At 35.8% G+C, this 27,672-nt stretch overlaps 1 long non-coding RNA gene across 3 annotated transcripts in view; it reads left to right on the forward strand.

The window, feature by feature from the left end:
- The window catches only part of LOC132670171 (uncharacterized), a 451,329-nt gene that overhangs the window by 47,542 nt on the left and 376,115 nt on the right, over positions 1–27,672 (forward strand). For all 3 annotated transcript variants that reach the window (XR_013555996.2, XR_013555998.2, XR_009606490.3), the window contains exon 2: positions 1,758–1,902. This is a non-coding gene — a long non-coding RNA (uncharacterized LOC132670171). The remainder of the gene's footprint in view (positions 1–1,757; positions 1,903–27,672) is intronic.

The following is a 27,672-nucleotide window of genomic DNA, read 5'->3' on the forward strand; positions in this document are numbered from 1 at the left end:
GAGGGTGAGAGAGAGAGAAAGAGACAGAGAGAAGCGAGGCTCTTGGTTTTTACCCGGAAGTGAGGCTCAAGCTCACCCAATGTGGGACTCTAACTCATGAGCCGTGAGAGCCTGACCTGAGCCAAAGTCAGATGCTTAAGGGCTGAGTCACCCTGGCATCTCAAAGAAATAAATGTTGAAAGTCAAACCTAGACTCTTCACAGCACACTTACCTACAGGAAGATCTGCTTTCTTTGGCTAGACCTCACAGCTCCATGAAACCTTAAAACTTCTAGAACTTAGGCCTTTTTTGGGATTTACATATTTGTACTAGCAGAATTATTTCAAAAGTTTCTGATAATCAAACTTGGTGGGAGTGAAAAAAATAGAAATGTTCCTTCTTCATAATGGCTTAATAAGACTAGCAATACAGTGTATTTAATGCTTTCAAGGCAACGTAAGACAAAATAAAACTTGTTAAGTCCTGTCCCCAAAAGCGTCAATCCACAAAATTTGCTGTATATCTGGTTCCTAGCCCTGTTAAGATCAGCTTTGGTTTCCAAGAATCTAATGATTATACTTAGCTCAAATCTATAATCTGGGGAAGAATGAGAAATATACATTTCTAGAAAAAAAGGATATTTCCTTGGTAATATGGGAGTGTGCATCTTTTGTTTACAATAAGATTCTTTTTTACATCTTACATTAATTAACCGAGTTTTAATATAATCAGAATTTCATTAAAGAGTTAATGTCTTTGCACAATAAAAAAGGACACATTCTCTGAATACTTGTGCCTGCCATTTTGTTTTTGTGGTTAAGCCCTGTGGAAAGGTCATTAGCAAATATCTTGCTTGCAATTACAATATTAGCTTCAACTTATTTTTGTGGATGAGCTCTTATCTTAACTCCACGCTCCTTTTAGAACTGTCCCATAAGGTCAGGCAGCCGTCTCCATGTCTTAAAAATGAAAATTAAAAAAATATATATATTTGTTGATCACATGTAACGAAGCAAACAAAAGTAGTCAAGAAAATTAAAAATTAAGCATGAACTTTTCAAATAACATATGTGACTTATTCATGGGACTTCAACTTTAAAAATGTGTCTTAGTTTTGCTTCCTATATGGCACATTGAAATATTGTAAGATCATACTTTACATATTGATCATATTTTATCATATCGATTTCTTCACTTTGTCATCGTTTGTTTTTCTTTGTTAAAATATGATTATTTTTGGTCTAACTGAAAAATGGAAGCTACTTCATTAAGTTGTGTATGCAAATGCAATTACAAGTGCTACGTCGTCCAGAGACATGAGAACATTCATTTTCTCTTGGTATTCAGATTTGTTTATATACTAAACATAGCAGGTGTGGGTATACAACCTCAAACCTGTGGTTCTTAACTCCCAAAGCCGGGAAAACAAGTGTTGTTGGGTGTTTTTTTATAAACTCTTTCATGGCAAAACCTGACCTCATATGAATCAATCTGGTTGTAAAACCTGCGGTCATTCCCACTTAGTATATGAGCAGTCAAATGTTTCACATTCTGATTATTGGCCTCTTGGAGAGGTTTCAGGTAGATGTACTGTATTACCTTTCCAAACTTGAACATTCTGAATTCCTAAACCAATCTGGCCCCAGGGATTTCTAGTTAGGAATTGTGGGCCTGTGTTTTCTCTCTTTTGTAGAGAAACTTATATAATTTCATAAATGTCACAAAGGTACTCAACATCTTGTGATTTTCTTTGTGTGTTTTTGTTTTTCTTCTGTAGGTATGGAGCTGACATCGTCATTGACCCATTTTGTGGGTAGAGAGACGGGTACACTTTGAAGGACAGAAACTATTTTTTTCCTAGAAGAGGATTTATAGGATGACAATAAACTCAGAAGAGATTCCCCCTCACACATACTCATATGGTAAGTCAGAGGGTCTACCAATAACCTTGGTAATAATCTCAGTGGGATTGTTCTTCATTGTTGCTGGTGATGGCTATGGGTATTGTGATCACGTGGGTTGTTGGAATAATTCATTTGTGACAGACAAAATAACTCATTAAGCACTAGTGTCTTTACGGCTTGGAAACATAATTCATTCTGCCATGGTGATGCATAGGTACGGGAGGCTGGGATGCTACAGGGTCAGATGAGATTTTGGCCTTTAAGATTGAAAAGTTCTATGTTAGACGAAGCAGGTCTCCCGGGAGACAGTTTCATTATATCTCCAATGTTAGTGACATTTCTCTGATAGACAAAATTTTCATTTTCCTTGTTTCATTCCATCGGTCCCAGCTATGTCCCTGTGCACTACTCTAAATAATTCAATATTTTAGCTCTTAGTAAAGGGCTCCTTTCAATTCCATTTCCTGCTCCCACATTATCCAATAAAACCTTCGGCTTAAATTTGCTATTCTTTAATATCCTTTAATTTTATACTCTGGACCTCAGTCTATGATTCATCGGCCCTTTACTACCGTGAGTTTCCCTAACATTTATGGTCAGAACTACTTAATGAGAATAATAATACATTTTTACACAATAGTTTAATCAAATGCAGCAATTTGTATCTCTTTTTGCTGAAAGTTCTATGGGGTTACAGTTTTTTTTTCCCTGCCAAATGCCAGCTGCTTTCCAGTTGCCACAAAGACAAATAAAAACCAATAAAAATGATGACTTTATAATAATTAAAAGCCAAAAAGTAGCTGGATTTTCCCCCATTTAATAGTTGTAAACACCAAACCGATTTTCTGGTCTATAATTAGCTGACAGTTGACATTTTGTTATTTTCTTTGTTTTCCTTGCCTGATTTTTAAATCACTATTTTTATCACAAATCCTCAAGCATCTTATTTAGAAAACTTCAAACTCAATCTCCTAATACTGTTGCTATGTTATTCTCTTACTCCATTTTCACTCATTTTAATGGTGTTAAGGGATTTTTTTTTGAAAATTACCTCCACCCACCTGCCCCCATTATTTTTTGTACGTTCTGCCAAGCAAAATGACTTGCAAGATGGGAGAGCGAACGTTACATGAGTTCTCCTTCAAAGAAAACTTGCCCTATTGTGAGGAAAACAGATATAAAACCTTGTAAAGGATAACGTGCCCTAAGGCAGAGGTGAATATACGGGGGTGGAGAGAGGCCACGAGATACGAACAGATGAGAGTGTGAACTAGTCCAGACCTCCAAATACAAATCAACAAGGTGTCACTTTAAATTCTCTTACTTGCAAACTGAGTAAGATTGGAGTCAGTTCTGGGATATGTCGTGGATTAAATGTGACCACAAAATAGTTTCCACTTCTCCCCTCAAAACATGGATACCGCGGCACGTGGGTGGCTCAGTCAGTTGAGCCTCTGGCTCGACTCGATTTCGGCTCAGACCGTGAGAGACAACAACAAAAAACCCATGGAGACTATTTTTTATGCCCTTGAATCTAGGCTGGCCTTGAACCTTGCTTTAATGAACAGAATGTGGCGAAGTGATATTGCGGTGGCTCTGAGTCTAACCCTCAAAAAGCCTTTACAGCTTTGGTCCTAATCCTCTTGAAAAACTGAAGCTACCGTGTGCCGAACCCCAGGCCAGCCAACTCGAGGATAAGAGACCGGGCTACAAAAGGGGTCCTGCAGAAAGACAGTGACACCCCTCGGGACTATGACGGCCAACTTGGTCCTCAGAGTCCCAGATGAGCTGCCGGATGCCAGCGGTCATGTGAGTGACCCCAGGCAAGAGGAGCAGAAGAATAGCCCAGCTGGGACCAGACTCACGGGCAAACAAATTTATTTGTGTTTTAAACCACTAAGTTTTGTGGTTGTTTTGTTAGTGAAACCAAAGTTAACCGAGACAGAAGGCAATGGACATGTAGATGAGGCAAGGGGCCCTGGGTGTATTGGAGGAAATGATTTTAAACTGTTTTCTGTGATGATACAGTGTTGACGGTTGCTCTGGAGGTAAACACTAGGCCGGCTGTAAAGTTAAAATGCCACAATCACAATCAAGTCATGTGCCACCATTAAGCTCTTCTTTGTGCTGTCTGTAAGTGGTAGCTTGTGTCTACAATGTTTGACCCTTCCATTTAAAAGGTTATTAAAACTTGCACAGAAAACGAAGACAACAAAATGACTGCACTTGCTACGTGAGAAAAACGAGATACTGACGATACACATTTTGCCATTTGTTTAATTGAAATTTTATTTGCATCAAAATAATATATGTACAAAAACTTTTTTCACTCCTCCTCACTACTGGTTTCCATTTTTTTTTTTTTTTAATTTTGTTTGTTTATTTTGAGAGAGAGAGAGAGAGATAATTACAAGCAGGCACTGCGTGTCAGGAACCTTGAGATCATGACCTGAACTGTGGTTTCCACTTCTCAAAGCCAATCGCTTTCAAGTCTTTTAGCTCTTTCCTGGATATTTACTTTCACATTTTCAAACAACATGCTTATAAATAATACATTTTGATATTCAATTTTGGATATTTTCCTCTTGATTTCCTACTGTGGGTGTGAAGGACTTAGCATTTACACATACATTATGACTTTAACCATACTTCCCCTCTACTCTTTTTCTTAATATATTACTTTGTGTTTAATTAATATCCAGCATTAAATTATGATTATGCCATAAATATTCTTCAAAGTAAAACTACACAATGTGCACTTTTTCACTTGTGATCTTTTTTATTTTCTCCCAAGTTAATAATTGCTTCCATTATTCATTTTCTTCGTCTTCAATGTCCCCATTGCTAATGTAATACCAAATTCTCCTCTGTACTTGTAAAACTTGTCACAAAATGATAAAATACATTTGGAAGTCAACAAATTGAATATTTTTCCTTGTAGAAAAAAAAAAGCAACTTTGACTTCTATCTCCCTGCTGAAATTGAACTTGTCTTCTTCTCAAGGACAACAGGTATTCCAGACTTTGAAGTCCCCTTAATCACAATCCCAGAAATTCTTTTTGCTCTCTGCCAGGTGGGACTCATTTTTCCTAGATCCTCGTTCTTTTTTCTCTTTCTTGGGTGAATGCTTTATTTTGTTGAGCCTGTTCTCCAGTAACTTCATCACAAAGGATGAATGTAAACAGAATCACCTTGATATAGAAATCCAGAAGTTCCATACACCCCGAAGTCTGTGTGGATGGTGACACCCAGAGATGAGCAGTGCCTGGTTGGCAAAGCTCTATCAGCAGGATAGACATTCAGGAAAACTTTTTGGAGACACTGCCTGAGATTATTTTAAATCTCGGCTCACATTTGGTTGTTGCTTTTTACTGGGTATGCTATTATGGAACACAGATCATTTTCCCTCAGAATTTTGAAAGCAGTGCTTCAAAGTGATCCAACTTCTGGTGTTGATGTTTGCTGAGCTGAAAATACATTTTTTTTTCTGCAAACGTTTAGAAGCTGTTACCCTCACTTTTCTAAGATCTCTAGCGGTGGAACCTGACATAGGTCACTTTTTATTTATTTTAGTGAGCTTACTGTAGGTCCTTTCTGTTTGCACCTTTATGACCTTGCAAATATGGAAAATTCTATTTATGTGTTTGTTTGAGGTGGAATTTTTCCTCTCAATTTTCCAAACTTTTCTAGTGCCCTTCTTAATCACATTCTGGGCTTATTCTTTAATTTGCATGTCTTTGTCTCCAAATTCATATCTCCTTTTGTATCTCCTATATCATTTTTTTACAAAGCTTTTTAAACTTATTTTCCCAATGTCTATTGTCTTTTTAAAAATTTTTGCTGTCCTATTTTTAATTTCTAACAGCTTATTCTTATTATACTAATGCTTTTTCAAAAAACATTGTGTTCTTCAGTTGATGAGATATTTTTATTTCTTTCTGAATATTAATTATAGTATTTTCATATATTTTTTCTGCTCCAGGCATTGTCTCTCTCTCTCTCTCTTTTTTTTTTTTAAAGTTCCCTTATTTTGTAGCTTGCTTTGTTTTCTTCCATTTTAGAAGCTTTCCATAAGCACCTCATAATCCTTGGACAGATTTCATTTCTAAGAACACCCATGTCTAAGGACACCCATATGTCCTTGTCTATAGATCTTCTACACATTTTGATCCATTTCAGAGTTTTGGGTGTAGATTTTAAGTTTACCTCTATCTTGTAGAGGCTTGAATTTCAGCTTTGAATTATTTTCTAACCATTTCTTTATCTGTTCTCCAGTTTGCAACATTTTATTGATATCTCCCAATGACCAAATTATCCTCTCTCATTCATTCTATGTATGTATGTGGTTTTATGCTTCTGAAAACAGATCATTCATTTTTAATGGAGGTTCTGGGAGAGACTGAAGATTTACATATTTCATCAATCTATATATGTTACTAAACATGTTTTGATACTTTTATTTTTGCTCAGATTAATATTTTTAAAAATACTGTTGGCAGGCAATACATTCAAATGGTATAGAATTAAAAAGTTGCAAGTTAGAAAATGTCTCATTTTCACTCCTGAATTAGCTATCGGGTTTCACTTCCCTGAGGCCCCTGTTGTTTTCAGTTTCTTATATAATCTAAATATATAATACACATTCTACTGCCCTTGATTTTTAGCACTGATCAGTAAGAATTGAGGAGCCTATCCAATCAATACATGTGGAAGTATACCGTTATGTTATTCCAACATTGAATGTTGCATTGAATGGATGTACCATCACGGATATACACATATATTTATCCATACATTGATGGGTATTTCAGATATTTCCTTTTTTTTTTTTTTTTTTTTTTTTTTTGATATAGCAACTAATGCTTGAATTATATGGCATTCCACCAGCATTGAGTGAGACTAGTCATTCCAAAACCATTGTCAATACTGGGCTTACAGTCTTTTCAAGTTTTGATAATTTGATAGATGAAAATTACATTTCATTATAGCTTATGTTTGCATCTGTCTTTTTATGAAGAAGGATGAGTAGCTTTTCATATTTTTAAAATCCATTGCTTAACCTTTCCTCTGAACTGTCAGTTCACATTTGTTGCCCATTTTTCTCTTTAATTTTAGACCATTTTATTCTTGATATCAGTGGACTCTCCATGTATCAAAGCATTGTGATATGAGCTGCACATTTCAGTTTTTAATATTGTTTATGTAATATTTATGCTTTGCAGAATTTTTTCCCATTTTGATAGAGTTGAATGTATAAGTCTTTTCATTTATGGAATCTGGATTATTATCTTTTGTATATGTCAACAGCTTCCTCACTCAAAAGTGTTAAATTTTTCTACATATTATTCTCATCCATTATGCTGGCTTTTTTTTTCTTTCTGGAAATAATTTTGGTGTGAGATATGATATAGAGATTCAATCGTTACTGCTGATGGTTACTACTTTTCCCAAAACCATTTTGAATCATCCATCTGCTCTGTCACAGATTTGAAATCTCATCACTATCACATACTGAATTCCCATGTGTGCTTTGATATATTTCTTGGACGTCTTGTTTTGTGCCATTGTTCTGTTGGCTAATTTTTCAAATGATGACATTTCATTTGAATCATTTCTGCTTTCAAGGAAATTTTCATGACTGTGAATTAAGTTTTTCTCTCAATATTCTTCAAGTTCAGAATTTGCCCATCTCTTCTTTCTTATTTACTCATGTATTTGTATAATGGGTAGAGGAAGCTTGTTATTTTATAAAAAGAAATTTTGTTGGTATATTTCTTTGGATTCATTTATGTAAGATTTAATAGGGAAACTGTATTGTGTGAACCATCCTCTACACACCGTGGTTTATCTTAGCATTTGTGCAGGTTTTTGTGTCTTTTAATAGCATTATACATATTTCTTAATATACAGACTATATATTTCTTCTTAAGCTTATTACCAGTTACTTTATTATTTCTGATTCTATTATAGGAGCACTTTAATCTTTCTCAGTGATTGTTGCCTATTCATCACATCTAACTTTTTCTACATATCAACTTTCCTTCAATCCACCAAATACATTATATTAGCATATGTAGTGTTTTCCCCAAAATTATATTTATTCTATTGTTATTCTCTGGTTGCTAACTTTCCCAACAATGTTTTGACGTAACTCTTTGATCGAACTAAATTGATGTTAAGAACGTTGTGATAGTTGGAGGGCCTGACTTTAAGGACATTAACTTTTTTGATGGAGAGAAAGTTATCAAACAGGTAACATAAACAGACACATACTTGACATAGATCCATTTCCTTTTATTATTTCACAAAAACTTTATCCTTTTGAATGTGCTCATGTGTTTTTTTTCCATTATTGATTCCAAAACACTTCCTCCAAGTTTCTTGAGAGAAGGATTTATATTTTCTGATTCTTTATCTTCTCTCTTACTCCTCATAATTTAATTCTGTGCAAAATTCAACCATCCATGTGATAGAGAGTACACCTTTTCAGTTAGGTGTTGGATTAGGTGAAAATTGTGATTGTGATTTGTTATTCTGTATAGTTTTTTTTTTTTTTCCTTTCTTGGTTCTTGTATCTCTCAGCACTCAGTTCTATCTGTTAACTTCATCCTTGAGAAAGCATCAGAAAGATGATCATTAGAGATATACTGAAAGTGAACACATGTCATGCCAGAGAGGAAATAATGAGAAATGAATTAGAAATCTTCATATTCTGAACATATTTGATCTTAGTTGATAAAGATAAAGAAGCTCCCTATGAAAATCGCAATTATTCTTTGTAAGGTACCTAAGGGAGGGAAGGCTTATTTTTTGCTTTTGGTGCATCATCACCACCTAGGATAAGTGTCTGGGACCCAACAGGAACTCAATGAGTCCTACTTGTGATTGAGTTCATTTCCAATTATTGGGTTGTGATTATGCTGCTCAATAGAGGTTGGGGATTCTTTTACAATTAAGCATGTGCCCTGAGGAAATCAGGGCCCTGAGCCCAGGAGAAAGGAAAATTCAGAAGGAAACTGGGTAAACTAAGTAAGTTCATTATCAGTCTTCAGGTTTTTCTGTTATTCAAGAAACAGCATCTTCGGCAGTCATCAAGTATCTGCTCAGTACAGTCAGGAAATAGATGGTAAGGAGAAAAACTTTATCAGAATTCGGGAGATAGTAATTTCCAAGTCAAACGTTCTTTTAAGTACTGTCCCAGGCGTCATTCTGGGCTAGTATATGTGTCGAACATCCACAGAATTCCTTAAAGTTCTTGAAAATATTGGTAATTATTAATGTTATTATAAAAGTAATTACTGTTATAATCACCACTGTTGGGCATTTAACATATGACAGGGTCCTAATCACTTTACATAACCTTTACAAAACCCCTCATGAATTATTATTTCCATTTTAATAGAAGAGAAATCTGAGACAGTATATAACTTGCTTGAGGTCACAGGGATAATAAATGGCAGAGCCATGACCTGAAGCCCAGGCTGTCTGATCATAACACTCAGGCTCTTCAGCACTAAGGAATTCTGCACCATAAAAATAAATCTCTGATGAGCAAAATTATGGTTACCAGAAAGGAGGGGGATGGAGGGATGGATGAAATAAGTGATGGAGATTAAAGAGTGCACTTGTGATGAACACCAGGTGATGATGTATGGAATTGTTGAATCACTATATCATACGTCTGAAACTAATAAAGCACTGGATATTACCCGAAATTGAAATTAAAAAGGTAAAAAAAAATAAATTTCTGATAGTTTATATTTTTTCCTCAGTTTTTCTCAGCTCAGACATCACCTTGCATTACAGAATTTTCCCACAGGTGGAAAACTAAACTCCCCCGTCTTTCAAGCTCTATCCTTCTCACAAAAGAACCCCTTGGAGTTTTGTATCAAACTAATGCTGGGAAGGTGGTTTCAAAAAGTATTAGAACTATTGGAATTGATCAGTAATCCCCAGAAGTTTTAGCTCTCGGATGCAGAGGCATCTCAAATCCTACAACTTAGCTCTCTATAAATAAGGAATGATGAGTGTCTCACAGTATGGGGAAAAGTACCAGAACTGCATAGTGGTTTCTGAGAAGAGGAGTATTCAATCTGAGAAAAAGAGCAGAAGCTTTTAAATGCTCTGCTCTGTGCTCTAGTCAGGATCCCCATATTGCCTTCATTATTTATGAATTACTAGATTCTTAATATTTGTATACTTTTATAAACCATCACCCTTCTAATTCTCCTTGAATTATTTTATTATCTCTCTCTGTGTATATATTCTTACTGCTCAAATTTCCTTCTGTTTTCTTTTAAAGAAACAATAATTATGCTCTTTATTCCCCAAACATCTGCTTAATACTAAGAATCCTGGGTTTTCATGAAGAAAGAAAAAGTAGCTGTTAAGTTTTATGCACACAGGTGACGTCTTTGATAGGCCCTGGGCTATTGTACTGCTTTGTCTTTAAGGGAAAGAAATTACTACAGCTTGAAGCTTTCTAATATCACTGATGCCTAGAAAGTGTTAATCTGCAATTAGTCAAGTAAGCACTATTTCTGGAACATTGAACATTCCTGTTTGGTAGTTTGACAATCTGTCTGTTGAAAAGGGAAGACAGTCTTTTAAGAACACTATTTGTAGTCACTGGTAACATTGATTATCTACATTCGCCCGTGCCTGGAAAAAGGAAAATCGTTGTGAATGACTCAGATTGCGTATGAATATGTTAATAAATATGCTTGACAATGTTTCAATATATTATTTCCCTTGTACTTGGAAGAAAATTATCTGCCAACCCAAGAAAGAGGATAAATGGCATGTACAATACAGATTAGTTCTTTCTTTTTATCTTTGTCTTTATCTTTATCCATCCTTTATTCCCATTGAAAGTTCACATGTCTACTCTGCCAGCAACTTCCCTGTGCATGTTCATAGCAGTTTTAGCCTCCCTGACACACCCAAATGGCTCTGAAAATTGCTGTGAAAAGGAGATTTGCCCATTTCCTGAGAACCAGAATGACTCAGAATCTGAGCACATGTGGGAACAGTTGAGCCTCTGGATTCTCTGAACAGTTTCCCATTTCTGATAAGGTATTCTCTTTATACATGCATGAGATTCTCTCCCAGATAACAATCCATGAAGGAAGTAAAAGAAGAAAGGGGCAATTTGGATCCATAGTGATACTCTTCTAGCAGTATTTGACGCACCCGGACCTGGGAAGAAGGCTGAAACTGCATTAGTTTGTGGCAAATGCGAATTATCGTCTTTCCGTATCAAGTTGTTCACATTTTTTGATATCATAGTGGACAATAGGTACTCAGAGTATTTATCACTGCACTTATCCCGCTCTGAAAGAAAACTCTAATGCCCTTGGGGAGAGCTTCCATTACCAAGATATCCAATATTCATCTTGCCCTAAATGCAACCTCTAAAGATAGAGCCCTATTTAAATAATCAATTTTTTTAATCACCCCACCCAGCAATGACTGGAAATGACTCCAAAGAAAGGAGGAATAAGGTAATCAACTTGGAAAGAAAGTCCTTTTTATCTTCAGCTTGAAAATTCTTTTTTTCTCTCTCATCATTTATGTTTGCCAGTACACACTGTAAGCGAACATGCATCAGTACATAACACCCACTGAATTGAATTGTGGATCAAATCAAATCCCTGTATGTGGGATTCATATTTGTTTAGCAAAAAAACCACAACAACAACAACAAAAACCAGAAACACAAAAAACAAGTCAATTAAAGAGCATTGAATTATAAAAGGCAATTTGTAATGTAGGTTAATATCCATATTTTTTTAACAGCCAAGTCCATTTTGCCTTGAGAGGAGAATGGTTTTGAGTGGGTTCTCATTGTTGGATGTAGGTCAAAGAGTGAAAATTGCCTCGTGGTGCTAAAAAGTTGAAAATGAAAAAGAGTTTGGGAAATGAACTAGTTATCCTGACATTACAAAACGTCCAAATTCACAGTGAAATAAACAATGTTGGGGGCTTGAAAGACCTCCTTTTTTTTTTTTTTTTTTTTTTTTACAAAATGTGAATTACCTTAGTTTGTTATTCTTTATTGATCAAGAAACTTGGCAATAATGGCATTCTACTTCATTATGGTGCTGTGTAGAGAAAACGACAGCCAGAGCGCCAACAATCAGAGGGATAATTCATGATTATAATTCCAAAATTTTCATGACACCTTGCCCTCTATTCTTTGCATTGGTACTTACACAAACCGTGTGGTTTTGGCAAGAGAAAATAAAGACATATTGATGATCTTTTAGCTCTTCATAAAAAGTCTGTTTTTCCTTAGTTACATGCATCTATGTGATGTTTGTGTTGAACTAGTGTCACTCTAGAGCATATTAGAATCACATGCAGCGAATAGTGGTAAATCTGAATCTGTGTCCCCTTTGATTCTATTTCAACATGCCATACTGGCATGGCTTGTACTTTTTGGAAATGCTAAGTCAATGTATAGTCTGGGTTTACGGATTAGTATGATGGAACCCTAAGGCAAAACTTCTCTGCCTTGAAAACACTTGTCACTTTTCCAATAAAGCTAATGCTTCTTTGTCCCTCCTCACTGGGCTTCTAGTCACTCATGAGGCTACTCTCAGCTCAAACTCATCAACTTCTTTTTCTAATTTTATCGTGGGAGGATAGATAAAGGACATACTCCCTGAGGCATGTGGGAAATCCAATTGTATTTCTGTAGCTTAGTTCCTCATATAAGAGGCAATTTTTTTTCCAGAAAATAATGAAGTAAAACACAAGAAAAATTGAAGTAACTAGTTCTGATCATTAAAAATGCTTTACCAACTGATTTGCAGTATAATTGTGTATGTTTTCTTATTTACCATTGACGTGCATGATTATTTCTTTATTTACCTAGATTTTGTTTGGTAACGTTAATACAATAAGACCAACATGCAAGTGTTATTCTCTAACCCTGGTCAGCCAAAAGACTTAGTGTTTGGCATTGCTGATTCCACAAAGGTAGAGTGCCATTTCCTTGTTTTCTGTTGTAACTTTTCTTTTCTCATTATTCAATGAGTACCTAGGAAGTTATTTATGCTCTTTAAAGAGGGAGGGACACATATTCTGAAGATGTTATGCCATAGATTTATCCAAGTAAACTATTTCAGACTCTCAACTTTTAAGTTGCATTGAATTTCTGCTTAGGGTGATCAGTGTCCCTCAGGAAGAATGTTACCTACAGCTGGTGGACACGGGAGAGGGAAACAGGCACCTGCGGAGTGCTAGTGCTTATCTGGTTTGAATATGACAGGAAGGACAGAGTGTCATCAAGAGCCATGTAAAGAAATTTGTGTTACTTGTGTCAGTTGAATGGCTCTCTCTAGGGTCAGTCTATGAGATGAACATCACGACTGAGTCATTTCATCTCGTCTTGGACTCTTTAGTCTGACAATGGAGACAAGAGACTCTGGGGCTATGTGGCCTGTGCATCTCATTCTTGGATTGATGAAACAGTTATGGGGGCGTATTCATTTGGGTTCCCCAAAGAAATAGAACCAATTGGATATATACAATTGGTTCCTGTGGTTACGAAGGCTGAGAAATCTCAAGATGTGCAGTCAGCCAGCTGGAGGCCCAGGACGGGGGATGGTATAGTTCTAGCCTGTGCCTGAAGGCAGGAAACCAGTGTCCCAGCTGGAAGACAGTCCGACAGAGAGCTCATTCTCCCTTACTCTGCCTTTTGTTCTATTCAGTGTTTCAAGGGTGTCTTAGTCTATTTAGGCATCTCTAATAAAATACCATAGACTTGGTAGCTTATAAGCAACAGAAATTTATTTCTCAGAGTTCTGGACGTTGTCAAATACAAGATCAGTATTCTAGTAGATTTGGTGTATGATGACAACCTATTCCCTAGTTCATAAATGGCTGCTTTTAATTGTTTTCTTACGTGGCAGAAGGCAAGGGAGCCCTCAGAGATCTCTATAGGGCACAAATCTCAAAGGCCTACCTCAAAATATCAGTAAATAGGTTTCCACATATTAATTGGGGTCGGGGAGCACAAACATTCAGTCTATAGCAAATGGATGGACAATGCCCACCCTCACTGGAGAGTGAAATCTGCTTTACTCAGTTTACTGATTCAAATATCAACTTCTTTCATAAACGCACAGACACAACAAGTGTGAAGTTTACCCAAATAGCCTGACAATCTATGTCGCTGTCACATTGACACATAAAATTGGCCATCACAGGAGGAGTAACTATGGTCAGGGTTAAGATCTTTTAAAATAGTTTGTTTAACTTAACTTCTTCAAGGTAGCTTCTGTATTGAAGGTCCATGTACATTGCTATGGAAAGCGATTTGTCTCAGATTAATTCAATTCACCACACACTTGCTCTGCCCCTGCACTTACAGAATACAGTACTAAACTATATGAGAACAGGAGGGGCACAAGTCTTCAGAGTTTATAATCTGGCACTGAAATACAGTATCACCTAATTGCAGTGAGAGGCAGAATATAATGTGGCATAAAACAGGTGCAAAATCCTTCCAAAAAGAAAGCAGAAATTGTGTCTACTGAATCAAGGAACATATTAGGGGAAGATCTGAATTGCCTGAATTTGGAGGATAAAAACCGGAGCTTAAATGTGGCTGATTTTATATTATAATAACTAATCCACTTTGAAATAAATTCGTGCTGAAGCCCAGAAAATTCCCTGGATGAGTAAAAGTGAATTGTGGCCAAAGGAAAAAAAAAAAGGATCACTAATCCTCTCATGGGGTTTCAGGAAGACATTTTGGGGAGCTATTTTGATGGAACCCTCTAGGAATTCCCTGGTCATCAATAGTTAGGGTATCTCTCATCCCCGTACTTATGTCCAACCACAAGATGTGGTCATTCAGAGAGTTGGGTGCTCACTGCATGCCATTGACCAAGGAAAGAATGTAAGTCTAAGAGGAGTATTGAAATGTAAGTATCAGCCATTTCTCTCTCGAAAGTGTTTTCTCTATTGTACAGAATTAATGTTATTTTCTGAAGCATGGTAGCAATGCTGGAGCAATGGTAAAATGAGTCTCTTGGTTACAACGTATATCTGTGATAAGTAGTAAAACATTTCTTCAGAAAGCATAATTTTTGTAATTAGCTTTCATATTAAGTGGAAAATTATTGCACAGACATTCTTCCTGTTTTGTAGATTGTGATAGCAGAAGACTGCACCAATCAATGCTTCTGCAGTAATTAATATTTAATTTTTATTGATTCTGCCACATAATTTTGATCCTTTATGACTAATGGTGATAGTAAACATGAACAGAAGAGGATGTAAAAGATAGGTTTTTAGCAGGGTAATAAAGAAGGATAAGGAATAAACAAGATATAGATGTTCTTTACCATAAGTAAAGTCTAAAGGGGGAAGCAAATTTTTCTACTAACATACTTAATGTACATCATTTACTTAGTAGATACTATGCACTAGGTTTTGTGCTAGGCACCTCAGCATTAGAAATACAATATTATTTGCCACCTTTTATAGAGAAGAATCTGGGGTTGGGAGAAAAATTGTTGCCTTTGCCCATTTACACAGAGAGCAAATGATGGAGCTGAGATCACATGTGAGTTCAATCTCACCTCATTTGTTCCCAAACTCATATTCTTTTCAATATATATTGGTCCCATACAGTGAAGCCAACCCCAGTCTTACATATTTTATCAATGAGATAGCTCTTGCCTTCATCCATCCCTTTATATGCTCTCTTTAATCTTTGCCTTGGCCTGAACTGATCCTTTCCTGCTACTGTAACAGTTACTCTTATTTTCCATTTGTGCCAGTTGTCAAGTTATTATTGTCTTTCCACTTCATATTCACCCTATTTTCCCAGCTTTGTGATAAGATATTGGACTCTACAAAGGCTCCTCCCTTGTCAACTGGCACAACGGTAGGCTTTTTCAATAGAAGGTACCAGAGGGATCTACTGAAAAGCCATAGCAGAAGCAAGAGCTCGTTCACTCAGGTGCTTTTGTTTTCTCTCTTTCTCCCTCCCTACCCTCTCCTCTCTTTCTTTCCTTCCTTCTTTCATTTTTTTTTAATAAATCCCAGCAACTAGAAAAAAGCAAACCTTCAAAATGAGCGGATGTACCTCATAGAGGGATTAGAGGTGGTTCATGGGCCTGAAGAGAAGAAATAGATGTCTGGGAATCATGGGGAATAGAGTTTGCTTTAATATAAGTAATGATGTTATTACAATAAGGATATTTCAACGAGAAACAGGATATCGGTGCATGTGGGTAATTCCTTATAAAGAAGCGTAGCTCAACAATAGATATCAGAGTAAGTCAGGGCACTTGCCAAAATGAATGAATGAATGTTGCGGAGGTATTCGAACTCTAGAGGAGTTGTTGGTGGTAACTGTTCCCATCCTTTGATGACTTAGATTTAAAACCCCCCTTTTGTTTCTACATAGAAAAATAGTCTATTGCATGAATATTTGCTGTCTGTCTTTTCAAATACCTGACTTTCACCTGTACCCTGTCATTACTATTGTGCTATTTTTTCTTTCTATCAATGTTCTTGAGGCTATATCAGTTATTGTCAGATCTGTACTGAATCAGGATTCAAGTTCTCACTTCTAATTTTCAGTCTTAGTCATCCAAGTCATGGCTGCTTGATGGGAGAATACTGGATTTTTATATGAACATTTTAATGTCAGCATTTCAGTTATCCCTCATTGCCTCGTTTCGCTAACAAATATTACCCATTTTCCAGTGTTTGGTGATAACAAATTAGTGTCGTGACTCACTGGGTAGTCATACTGGAAGGAATATATTCTTTCTGAAGTTTTGGAAGTTGGGGTAAATATTTAATTTTACATAGTTGATCCCTAAAAAAATCAGCCTTAAAATAAATGTGATATGAACCAAACTAACAATAGTACAAACCAACTGTCCAGAGGAAAAAAATAATATAGTGGGTTAAAATCACTGATAAATGAAGTGAGAACACCCCTTCAGTATTTAGGCCTTTTAGATTTTCTCTCCTTTCCTCCAGTACATGCATTCCTTGTCAGCAGCATAAATGTATCTCCTTTGGTCCCAGAGATGATTTAGTTTCCAGAGCCTGGGGAAAATCTTGTTGGATTTTAGAATTTCAAGAGACCTGTAAATTCCAAACTGGAATTTACACACCAGAACTAGCCAATGGTCTATCCAGTCGGGCATCCCGCTTCCTACTGAGTCTAATGGTGGATATTTTAGGAGAAAGCCATAAACTCACCATGATGCACCTAATTGAGAAATATAGCATTGCCAAGGAAATTTCTTCTTAACTCTGGTAGCTGGTTAGTTTATTCCATAGTGCCTGAGGCCTGATAACTGTTTATGTCTATACTACTGTTACAGAGAAACTCTTATTTTTCCTAAGAACACACTATTAAATTTCTCATACGCATCTAATCCTTAATTGAATCTTATTAACCTCTTCTGATTAACAACTCACTATAGAATGAACACATAATCACATTCTGCATTTTAACTTCACTTAAAAATTTCCAACCAGATGTACATAAAATAGCTGTATCTCTCTACATTATCGGTTTCTTAATAATACTTGTAAATAAATATATATATATATATATATATATATATATATATATATATACACACACACACACACACACACACACACACACACACACACACACACCCCTGGAAGTCAACATAAAAAAATACTGTGTAATTAGATACAGAATGTATTATCGGGTTATTAAGATACAAGGAGAGAAAGTTCAACGCATGACTTGTGAATGTTTCAGGTGCACTCTGTATTATTTGCTTAAACCTTTCAGGAGCCCCATATTTCTTTACTAGAAGAAAATTGCCACTGAGCTAGACTACATTAATATGAAATATGTTTAACAATGTCCTTGCTTGGAAACTACTAACAACGTGTTAACAGTTTTCTAGGACACGGTGGACAGTGTATTTTAATTCCTTGACAACAGGGCTGCAAACCACTTTATGCAACTCTGTACAGTGTTGTTAAGCCATTGGTGGAAGGACCGTAAGTAAACAATCTATGTCATTAAAGGACTCAGCGCATTGTCATCACCTATTAGAATTTCAGCAGTGTGAGCAAGGTCAAAATCTTGCATTAGTACTTTGTACTTCTGTGGGTTAACTGCTACTCAGGCTGGGAGAACCAGCATTTATATTTGTTGGCAGACTAATGAAGGGGAATGGTACGCCATAAGAATTCTCTCCTCATCATCTTTTATACTTGCATTTGTTCACAGCTATGCTTGGGTTGGTAGAGAGAAGGCCTAGAAGAAACACATATCCCTTAATGATTCTCTGATTCTTTTTGCAAAGACAGCTGAACCTGTTTTGAGTGAGAAGCCATAAACTATTTCTAAGACATAATAAATGTTCAGTCAAATGCCGGTTGATTCTCTGGAATCAATAATTCAATATTTTGTTTATTAACATGACCTAAATGACCAAACGAGGACTTATTTAGACAGTATAGAATGGACATCAAAAGCACAGGACTTCCAAAAGGATGCCCTGGATTTGAGTACGTGGCCTAGGCAGTAATTGCTCTATGGCATTAGGCAAGTTACCTATCTTCTATTACTCTACTACTCATGGATGCTATTGGAGGATTAGAAAAACTAACACTTTGGACGCCTGGGTAACTCCATCGGTTAAGTGTCCGACTTCAGCTCAGGTCATGATCTCACGGTTCGTGGTTTCGAGCCCCGTGATGGGTTCTGTGTTGACAGCTCAGAGCCTGGAGCCTGCTTCAGATTCTATGTCTCCCTCTCTCTCTACCCCTTCCCCACTCGAACTCTGTCTCTCTCTCTTTCCTTCAAAAATAAATAAACATCAAAACAAGAAATTCTAAAAAAAAAAGAAAAATTCGAACAGCACTTTCTAAATCATTACTCTTATTACTACTATTATATATTTTATAATTTATGTTAAATTTTTTTAACGTTTATTTATTTTTGAGACAGAGAGAGACAGAGCATGAACGGGGGAGGGTCAGAGAGAGGGAGACACAGAATCTGAAACAGGCTCCAGGCTCTGAGCTGTCAGCACAGAGCCCAACGCCAGGCCGGAACCCACGGAAGGTGAGATCATGACCTGAGCCGAAGTCGGACGCTCAACCCACTGAGCAACCCAGGCGCCCCATATATTTTACAATTTATAAATTACATCATTAACATGAATCAGAGAATGACATAAACATAATTTATTCTATAATTAAACTAGTTATTTTTGAGAACCAGTATGAAATGTGAATTGTATAATAATTTTAAAAATGATAGAGAATCTTGATAATAACACTATTTTGCACCCATCAAGTTCCTTTAGGGAAATGATCTGAACATTCCAATAATTCCTGTTCCAATAATTCCAATAATTACTGTTACGAGGGTATTGCTAGGTTGACAAAAAGCTTCCCACCATGTCACATCCCCTGTGAGTTGACAGAACACTTCTGTTTGAATGGCTTGGGAGCTATATGTTTCTGTAAATGTCGCCATCAAATTATTTTTAAGTGGATATCATCATCTTTATGCCCAGAATGTGTATGTGTATAGACCTCCTCGCAGGTTAAATAAATTGAGTAAAAATTGTTTCTTTATTCAAATTTTTAGTTGTGGGGCAGTTCTGCCATACAGCCACTGCCGTCACTGTACCTGACGAGTAATACAGAAATCCACAAATGTGAAAACCGGCAAAGACTTAACAAAATTTTAAAGTGAACCCAGCATGCACAGACATAATTAGCATGAGGACCCTTGGAGGTACCCACTGCCATCTGCATAAATAGAATCTCTAGGTTTAAGTATAGAATCTGGCACAGGGTCACCTGGGTGGCTCAGTGTTAAGCGACCGGCTCTTGGTTTTCGGCTCAGGTCGTGATCTTACAGTTTTTGTGTTCAAGCCCCATTTTGGCCTGTGTGCTGCCAAGGCAGAGCAGCTTGGGATTCTCTTTCTCTCCCTCTCTCTCTTTACCCCCCGCCCCCCCCCCCAAATAAATAAATAAACTTTAAAAACAAAAGAATATGGCACAAAACTAATGTTTTATGATTATTTCCTTGAACACACACACACAAACACACACACATTTGAAAATTTGAAAATCTGGAAATAAGAAAATTTAAAAACAACACCCCCAATTCAGTCAATCCAAAGACTAATGCTATTTACATGTTAGAGTATTTTCCCTCACGTTTTTTTATTTTTATGTGAGGCGATCTTTCTTGTATTTTCTGTAATAATTCACACATAATTTTCCTGCTCACTTTTAACATCATAGCATATACACATTGATAATGAAATTTCAAGAACAATATTATAATATTCTATTTGGCACCTTGAAACGTGCGGTCTCTGAGGTTTTGCTTTGAAAAAATACGGTTGAAATGAACATCTTCAGGAAGCAAAGTTTTTCTCCATTGCATTTACTTTCAGAAGCAGGGTCCCAGAAATGAAATTCCTTGTCAAAAGGTAAGACAGTATAAGTCTTTGGTACATGAAGTTTTAAAAGCTATTCTTTTGCTTTTGTACCATCATTTCCTAAACTTTGCAACTCTGGCAGGTATGAGTGTTGAATTTGGGTAACTCAGTTCACAATTATTGGATTGTTATAATATTTGATCAATTTTCATGCATTGTATTTCTATTATTTTTCTTCCTTCATAAATTGTATAATTTCATTTTCTCATTATTCTCAGTGCTTTTCTTATTGCTATTTCTTACTTTTTCTTTATTAAAAGTATTAACCCTCAACTACCTGTGCTGCAAATACATTCTTCTGATTGTACTCTTTTTATATTTATTTTTGGCATGTAGATAATCCTGATCACTGTGGAGTCAAATCTGATCCTTTGAAATCAAATCTAGAATTGTTTTTTAATTATATTTTATGTGATGGGGCACCTGGCTGGCTCAGCCAGAGGAGCATGTGAACCTTGATCTCGGGGTTCCGAGTTCAAGCCCCACATTTGGTGTAGAGATTAGTTAAAATCAATAAATGAAATTTAAAAATATATATTTTGTGTGCTTATTAATGATTTTATCTAGATTCTACAATATAGAGATTTGAAAAATTGCATAGTTTCTTCCAGTTTCATATGATTTCATTAAATCACATTCACTTCTTTAATCCATATGAAACTATACTAGATGATGATGCAAAGTGTTTTATTTTTTCTTGTTGCTCCCTTTACTGTGGTTCTTTTCCAGTGGTCATTTTTTTAAGCTTTGATATCAACTTTTCTTTATTGTTTTTGAATATATTTTCTTATATCCTTCCCTTTAACTTGAGAGTTCTTTTTTGAAAACTGGACGTTGTTGGGGCGCCTGGGTGGCTCAGTTGGTTAAGCATCCGACTTTGGCTCAGTTCATAATCTCAGAGCTGGTGGGTTTGAGCCCTGTGTTGGGCTCTGTGCTGACAGGTCAGAGACTGGAGCCTTCTTTGAATTCTGTGTCTCCCTCTCTCTCTGCCCTCCCCCATTCATGCTCTGTCTCTCTCTCTCTCTCAAAAATGAATAAATGTTAAAAAAATTAAAAAAAAAAAAGAAAACTGGACATTGTTTATACATTGTCCTCTATGATTTCTTTCAAATCTTTTAAGTTTAAAATTTCTTCAATATATCATGTTTAGGAAATATCTTGCTATATTTAATTTTTAAAAATATAAGGATTGATATTTTATCAAATGCATCTTCAGTGTCTATTGAGCTTATTTTTATTATTATATATAGTATATATATATTATATATATATAATAAAATATAAGGATTGATATTTTACCAAATGCATCTTCAGTGTCTACTGAGCTTATTTTTATTATATATATATGATATCACGTTGAGTAAAAAGTTGCTCCAGCCAAGATCAAAGAGGTTTTTGACTGATTTCTCCTTGAGGATTTTGATGGCTTCCTGTCTTACATTGAGGTCTTTCATCCACTTTGAGTTTATTTTTGTGTATGGTGTAAGAAAGTGGTCCAGGTTCATTCTTCTGTATGTCCACTGTCCAATTTTCCCAGCACCACTTGCTGAAAAGACTGTCTTGATTCCATTGGATATTCGTTCCTGCTTTGTCAAAGATTAGTTGGCCATATGTTTGTGGGCCCATTTCTGGGTTCTCTAGTCTGTTCCATCGATCTGAGTGTCTGCTCTTGTGCCAGTACCATACTGTCTTGATGATTACAGCTTTGTAGTTTGGCGTGAAGTCTGGGATTGTGATGCCTCCTTTTTTTTTTTTTTTTTTTTTTTTCTCTCTTTTCTCAAGATCACTTTGGCTATTTGGGGTCTTTTTTGGTTCCATACAAATTTTAGGATTATTTGTTCAAGCTCTGTGAAGAATGCTGGTGTTACTTTGATAGGGATTCCATTGAAAATGTAGACTGCTTTGGGTAGTATCCGCATTTTAACAATATTTGTTGTTTCTACCCAGGAGTATGGAATCTTTTTCCATTTTTTTTGTCTTCTTCAATTTCTTTCATAAGGTTTCTATAGTTTTAGGTGTATAGATTTTTCATCTCTTTGGTTAGATTTATTCCTAAGTATTTTATGGTTTTTGGTGCAACTGTAAATGGGATCGATTCCTTGATTTCTCTTTCTGTTGCTTCATTGTTGGTGTATAGGAATTCAATGTATTTCTATGCATTGATTTTATATCCTGCAACTTTGCTTCTGTGTTTTGATTTTATATCCTGCAAAGTTTGCAACTTTTTTCGTGTAATCTTTTGAGTTTTCCATATAGACTATCATGTCATCTGTGAAGAGTGAAAGTTTTGACCTCCTCCTGGCTGATTTGGATGCCTTTTATTTCTTTGTGTTGTCTGATTGCAGAGGCTAAGACTTCCAATACTATGTTGAATAACAGTGGTGAGGGTGGACATCCCTGTCTTATTCCTGACCTTAGGGGAAAGCTATCAGTTTTTCCCCAGTGAGGATGATATTAGCATTGGGTAGTTCATTGTGGCTTTTATGATCTTGAGGTATGATCCTTCTATCCCTATTTTCTTGAGGGTTTTTATTAAGAAAGAATGCTGTATTTTGTCAAATGCTTTCTCTGCATCTATTGAGAGGATCATATGGTTCTTGTCCTTTTTTTATTGATGTGATGAATCACGTTAATTGTTTTGCGGATATTGAACCAGCCCTACATCCCAGGTATAAATCCCACTTGGTCGTGGTGAATACTTTTTTTAATGTATTATTGGATCTGGTTGGCTAGTACCTTGTTGAGGATTTTTGCATCCACGTTCATCAGGGAAATTGGTCTATAGTTCTCGTTTTTAGTGGGGTCTCTGTCTGGTTTTGGAATCAAGGTAATGCTGGCTTCATAGAAAGAGTTTGGAAGTTTTCCTTCCATTTCTATTTTTTGGAACAGTTTCAAGGGAATAGGTGTTAACTCTTCCTTAACTGTTTGGTAGAATTCCCCTGGAAAGCCATCTGGCCCTACACTCTGGTTTTTTGGCAGATTTTTTATTACTAATTTGATTTCCTTACTGGTTATGTGTCTGTTCAAATTTTCTATTTCTTCCTGTTTCAGTTTTGGTAGTTTGTATATTTCTAGAAATTTGTCCATTTCTTCCAGATTGTCCATTTTATTGGCATATAATTGCTCATAATATTCTCTTATTATTGTTTTTATTTCTGCTGTGTTGGTTGTGATCTCTCCTCTTTCGTTCTTGATTTTATTTGTTTGGGTCTTTTCCTTTTTATTTTTGATCAAACTGGCTAGTGGTTTATCAATTTTGCTAATTCTTTCAAAGACCCAGCTTCTGGTTTCATTGATCTGTTCTACTGGTTTTTTGTTTTGTTTTGTTTTGTTTTTTTGTTTTTTATTTTGGTTTCGATAGCATTAATTTCTGCTCTAATCTTTATTATTTCCTGTCTTCTGCTGGTTTGGGGTTTTATTTGCTGTTCTTTTTTCAGCTCCTTAAGGCATAAGGTTAGGTTGTGTATCTGAGATCTTTCTTCCTTCTTTAGGAAGGCCTGGATTGCTATATACTTTCCTCGTATGACTGCCTTTACTGCATCCCAGAGGTTTTGGGTTGTGGTGTTGTCATTTTCATTGACTTCCATATACTTTTTAATTTCGTCTTTAACTGCTTGGTTAGCCCATTCATTCTTTAGTAGGATCTTTTTCAGTCTGCAAGTATTTGTTACTTTTCCAGATTTTTTCTTGTGGTTAATTTTGAGGTTCATAGTGCTGTGGTCTGCAAATATGCACGGTATGATCTCTATCTTTTTGTACTTACTTAGGGCTGATTTGTGTCCCAGTATATGGTTTATTCTGGAGAATGTTCCATGTGTACCAGAGAAGAATGTATATTCTGCTGCTTTAGAATGAAATGTTCTGAATATATCTGTTAAGCCCATCTGGTCCAGTGTGTCATTCAAAGCCATTGTTTCCTGGTTGGTTGTTTTGATTAGATGATGTGTCCATTGCTGTGAGTGGGGTGTTGAAGTCTACTATTATGGTATTACTATCGATGCGTTTATTTATGTTTGTGATTAATTTATTTATATAATTGGGTGCTTGCACATTTGGCATGTAAATGTTTACAATTGTTAGGTCTTCTTGGTGGATAGATCCCTTGATTTTGATACAATGCCCTTCTTCATCACTTGATACAGTCTTTATTTCAAAGTCTAGATTGTCTGATATAAGTATGGCTACTCCGGCTATCTTTTGTTGACCATTAGCATGATAGATGGTTTTCCATCCCCTTATTTTCAATCTAAAGGTGTCTTTATGTCTAAAGTGGGTCTCTTGTAAACAGCATATAGATTGATCTTGTTTTCTTATCCATTCTGTTACCCTATGTCTTTTGATTGGAGCATTGAGTCCACTGACGTCTAGAGTGAGTACTGAAAGATATGAATTTATTGCCATTATGATGCTTGTCAGTTGGAGTTTCTGGTGGTGTTCTCTGGTCTTTTCTATATATATATATATGTATGTATATATATTCATCTTTTCTCGCCTCAGAGATTCCCCCTTAAAATTTCTTTCAGGGCTGGTTTAGTGGTCACAAGCTCCTTTAATTTTTGTTTATCTGGGAAACTTTTAATCTCACCTTCTGTTTTGAATGACAGCCTTGCTGGATAAAGAATTCTTGGCTGCATATTTTTATGATTCAGCACATTGAATATATCCCACCACTTCTTTCTGGCCTGCCAAGTTTGTGTGGATAGGTCTGCTGCAAACCTGATCTGTCTTCCCTTGTAGGTTAGGGACTTTTTTTCCCTTGCTGCTTTCATGATTCTCTCCTTGCCTGATTATTTTGTGAATTTGACCATGATATGTCTTGGTGATAGTCGGTTTTTGTTGAATCTAATGGAAGTCCTCTGTGCTTCCTGGCTTTTGATGTCTGTGTCTTTCCCCACATTAGGAAAGTTTTGTGCTATGATTTGCTCACATAACCCTCTACCCCTATTTCTCTCTCTTCCTCTTTTGGGACCCCTATGATTCTGATGTTGTTCCTTTTTAATGAGTCACTGATTTCTCTAATTCTTAAATCGTGCTCTTTTGCCTTCATCTCCCTATTTTTTTCTGCTTCATTATTCTCTATAAGTTTGTCCTCTGTATCGCTGATTCTCTGTTCTGCCTCATCCATCGTTGCCACTGCTGCATCTATCCATGATTGCAGCTCAGTTATAGCATTTTTAATTTCATCCTGACTAGCTTTTACTTCTTTTGTCTCTGCAGAAAGGGATTCTAATCTATTTTTGACTCCAGCTAGTATTCTTTTTATCATGATTTTAAATTCTGGTCCAGACATCTTGCTTGTATCTGTGTTGGTTAAATCCCTGGCTGTCGGTTTCTTCATGCTCTTTCTTTTGGGGTGAATTCCTTCGTTTTGTCATTTTGAAGGGAGGAAATGAATTAATGAGGTAGAAAAATTGAAATTAAAATATTAAAATTAAAAAAATATTAAAATTAAAAATAAAAACACATACTCACCAAAATCGAATAGATGATGCTAGATCCTAGGTGTGTTTTGGTCTGGGTGTTGAAAGTGGTTTGACAGATTAGAGAAAAAAAAGAGGGAGGGGAAGAAAAAAAGGAAATAATTTGAGAATTTGAGAAAATAAATACACCGAAGTAGACTAAAATGAGATGATGGGGGTAAAATAGAATTTGAAAAAATATACCCAGAAGTAAAGAATATAGTAAAAAAAAAAAAAAAAAAAAAGAATATAGTAGAAAAAAATTAAAGAAAATATTTTTAATAAAAATTAAAAATAAATATGGTTTTTTTCTTTTTCTGTATTCAAGAAAAAAGAAAAGAAACGAAAAAGGGAAAAAAGATTAAAAAAAGAGAAAGAAAAAAAAGAAAATCGTTTGAAATTTGAAAAAGTGAATAATACACTGTAGTGGACTAAAAATGATGGAAGTAAAATAGAATTTGAAAACATATACATAAAAGCAAAAAATACAGTAATAAAAATTAAAAATATATTTTTAATAAACATTGAAAATAAAAATGAATTTTTTTCTCTTTCTGCCAAATTCTGTTGTTCAGGTTGTGCGGATGGTTGTGTTAATCCTCCAATCAGTTTTCTAGGTGTGTAGGATGGTTTAGTGTTGGTCTGGCTGTATTTATTTCATGGACATGAGACACACAAAAAACTTCCATGCTGTTCCGCCATCTTGGCTCCTCCCTAGCATATATATTTTTTTAATCAGTGTTTTGGTTTTCTTCAGAATAATACTCAAAAGTGTGGAATTGCTAGATCATGCGATACTTCTACTATTTTTTAAGTTTATTTATTTATTTTGAAGGAGAGAGAGAGAGAGTGGTAGAGGGGCAGAGAGTCAGGGAGAGAGAGAGAATCCCTAGCAGGCTCTGCACCGTCCTCCCCATGCTGGGCTGGATCACACAAACCATGGCTAAGCTGAAATCAAGAGTCAGATGCTTAACGAACTGAGCCACACAGAGGCCCCTCTACTTTTAATTTTTGAGAAACCTCCATACACTTTCCTGCCAATTTACATTCTCACCATTAGGTCATACTTGTTCCCTTTTATTCCACATCCTCACCAACACTTGTTATTTCTAGTCTTTTTTGATAATAGCACTTCTAACTGGTGTGAGGCCATATGTCATCGTGGTTTTGGTTTATATTTCCCTGATGATTAATGATGGAGAACATCTTTTTATATACCTGATGGCCATCTGTATGTCTTCTTTAGAAAAATGCTTATTCCTATATTCTGTTAATTTTTTAATTGGATTGTTTATCTTTTTTGCTATTGAGTTGTATGAGTTCTTTCTATACTTTGAGTAGTGGCCCCTAAACACGTACATAATTTGCAAATATTCTCTCCCATTCAGTAGGTTGCTTTTTCATTTTCTTGAAAGATCCGTTTGCTGTGCAGAAGCTTTTTACTTACGTAGTCCCACTTGTTTATTTTTGTCTTTGGCATCAGATTCAAAGAACTATGGCCAAGACCAAAGTCAAGGGGCTTACTACCTATGTTTTCTTTTAGGAGGTTTATGGTTTTATTCTTTATAGTTAAGTCTAACCCGTTTTAAATTAATTTTTGTATATGGTGCAAGAAAGTAGTCCAGTTTCATTCTTTTGCATATGGCTGTCCAGTTTTCCCAAAACCATTTATTGAAGAAACTTTTCTTTCCCCATTGTATATTCACAGTCCCTTCTTGTAAATTAATTGACTGTTATGTGTGAGTTTATTTCTGGGCACTGTATTCTGTTCCATTGTTCCATATGTCTGTTTTTATGCCAATACCATACCATTTTACTTTATTTTTGTTATAGTCTGA

Source organism: Panthera onca, chromosome B3 (assembly GCF_046562875.1).
Source record: "Panthera onca isolate mPanOnc1 chromosome B3, mPanOnc1 haplotype 2, whole genome shotgun sequence".
NCBI lineage: Eukaryota > Metazoa > Chordata > Mammalia > Carnivora > Felidae > Panthera > Panthera onca.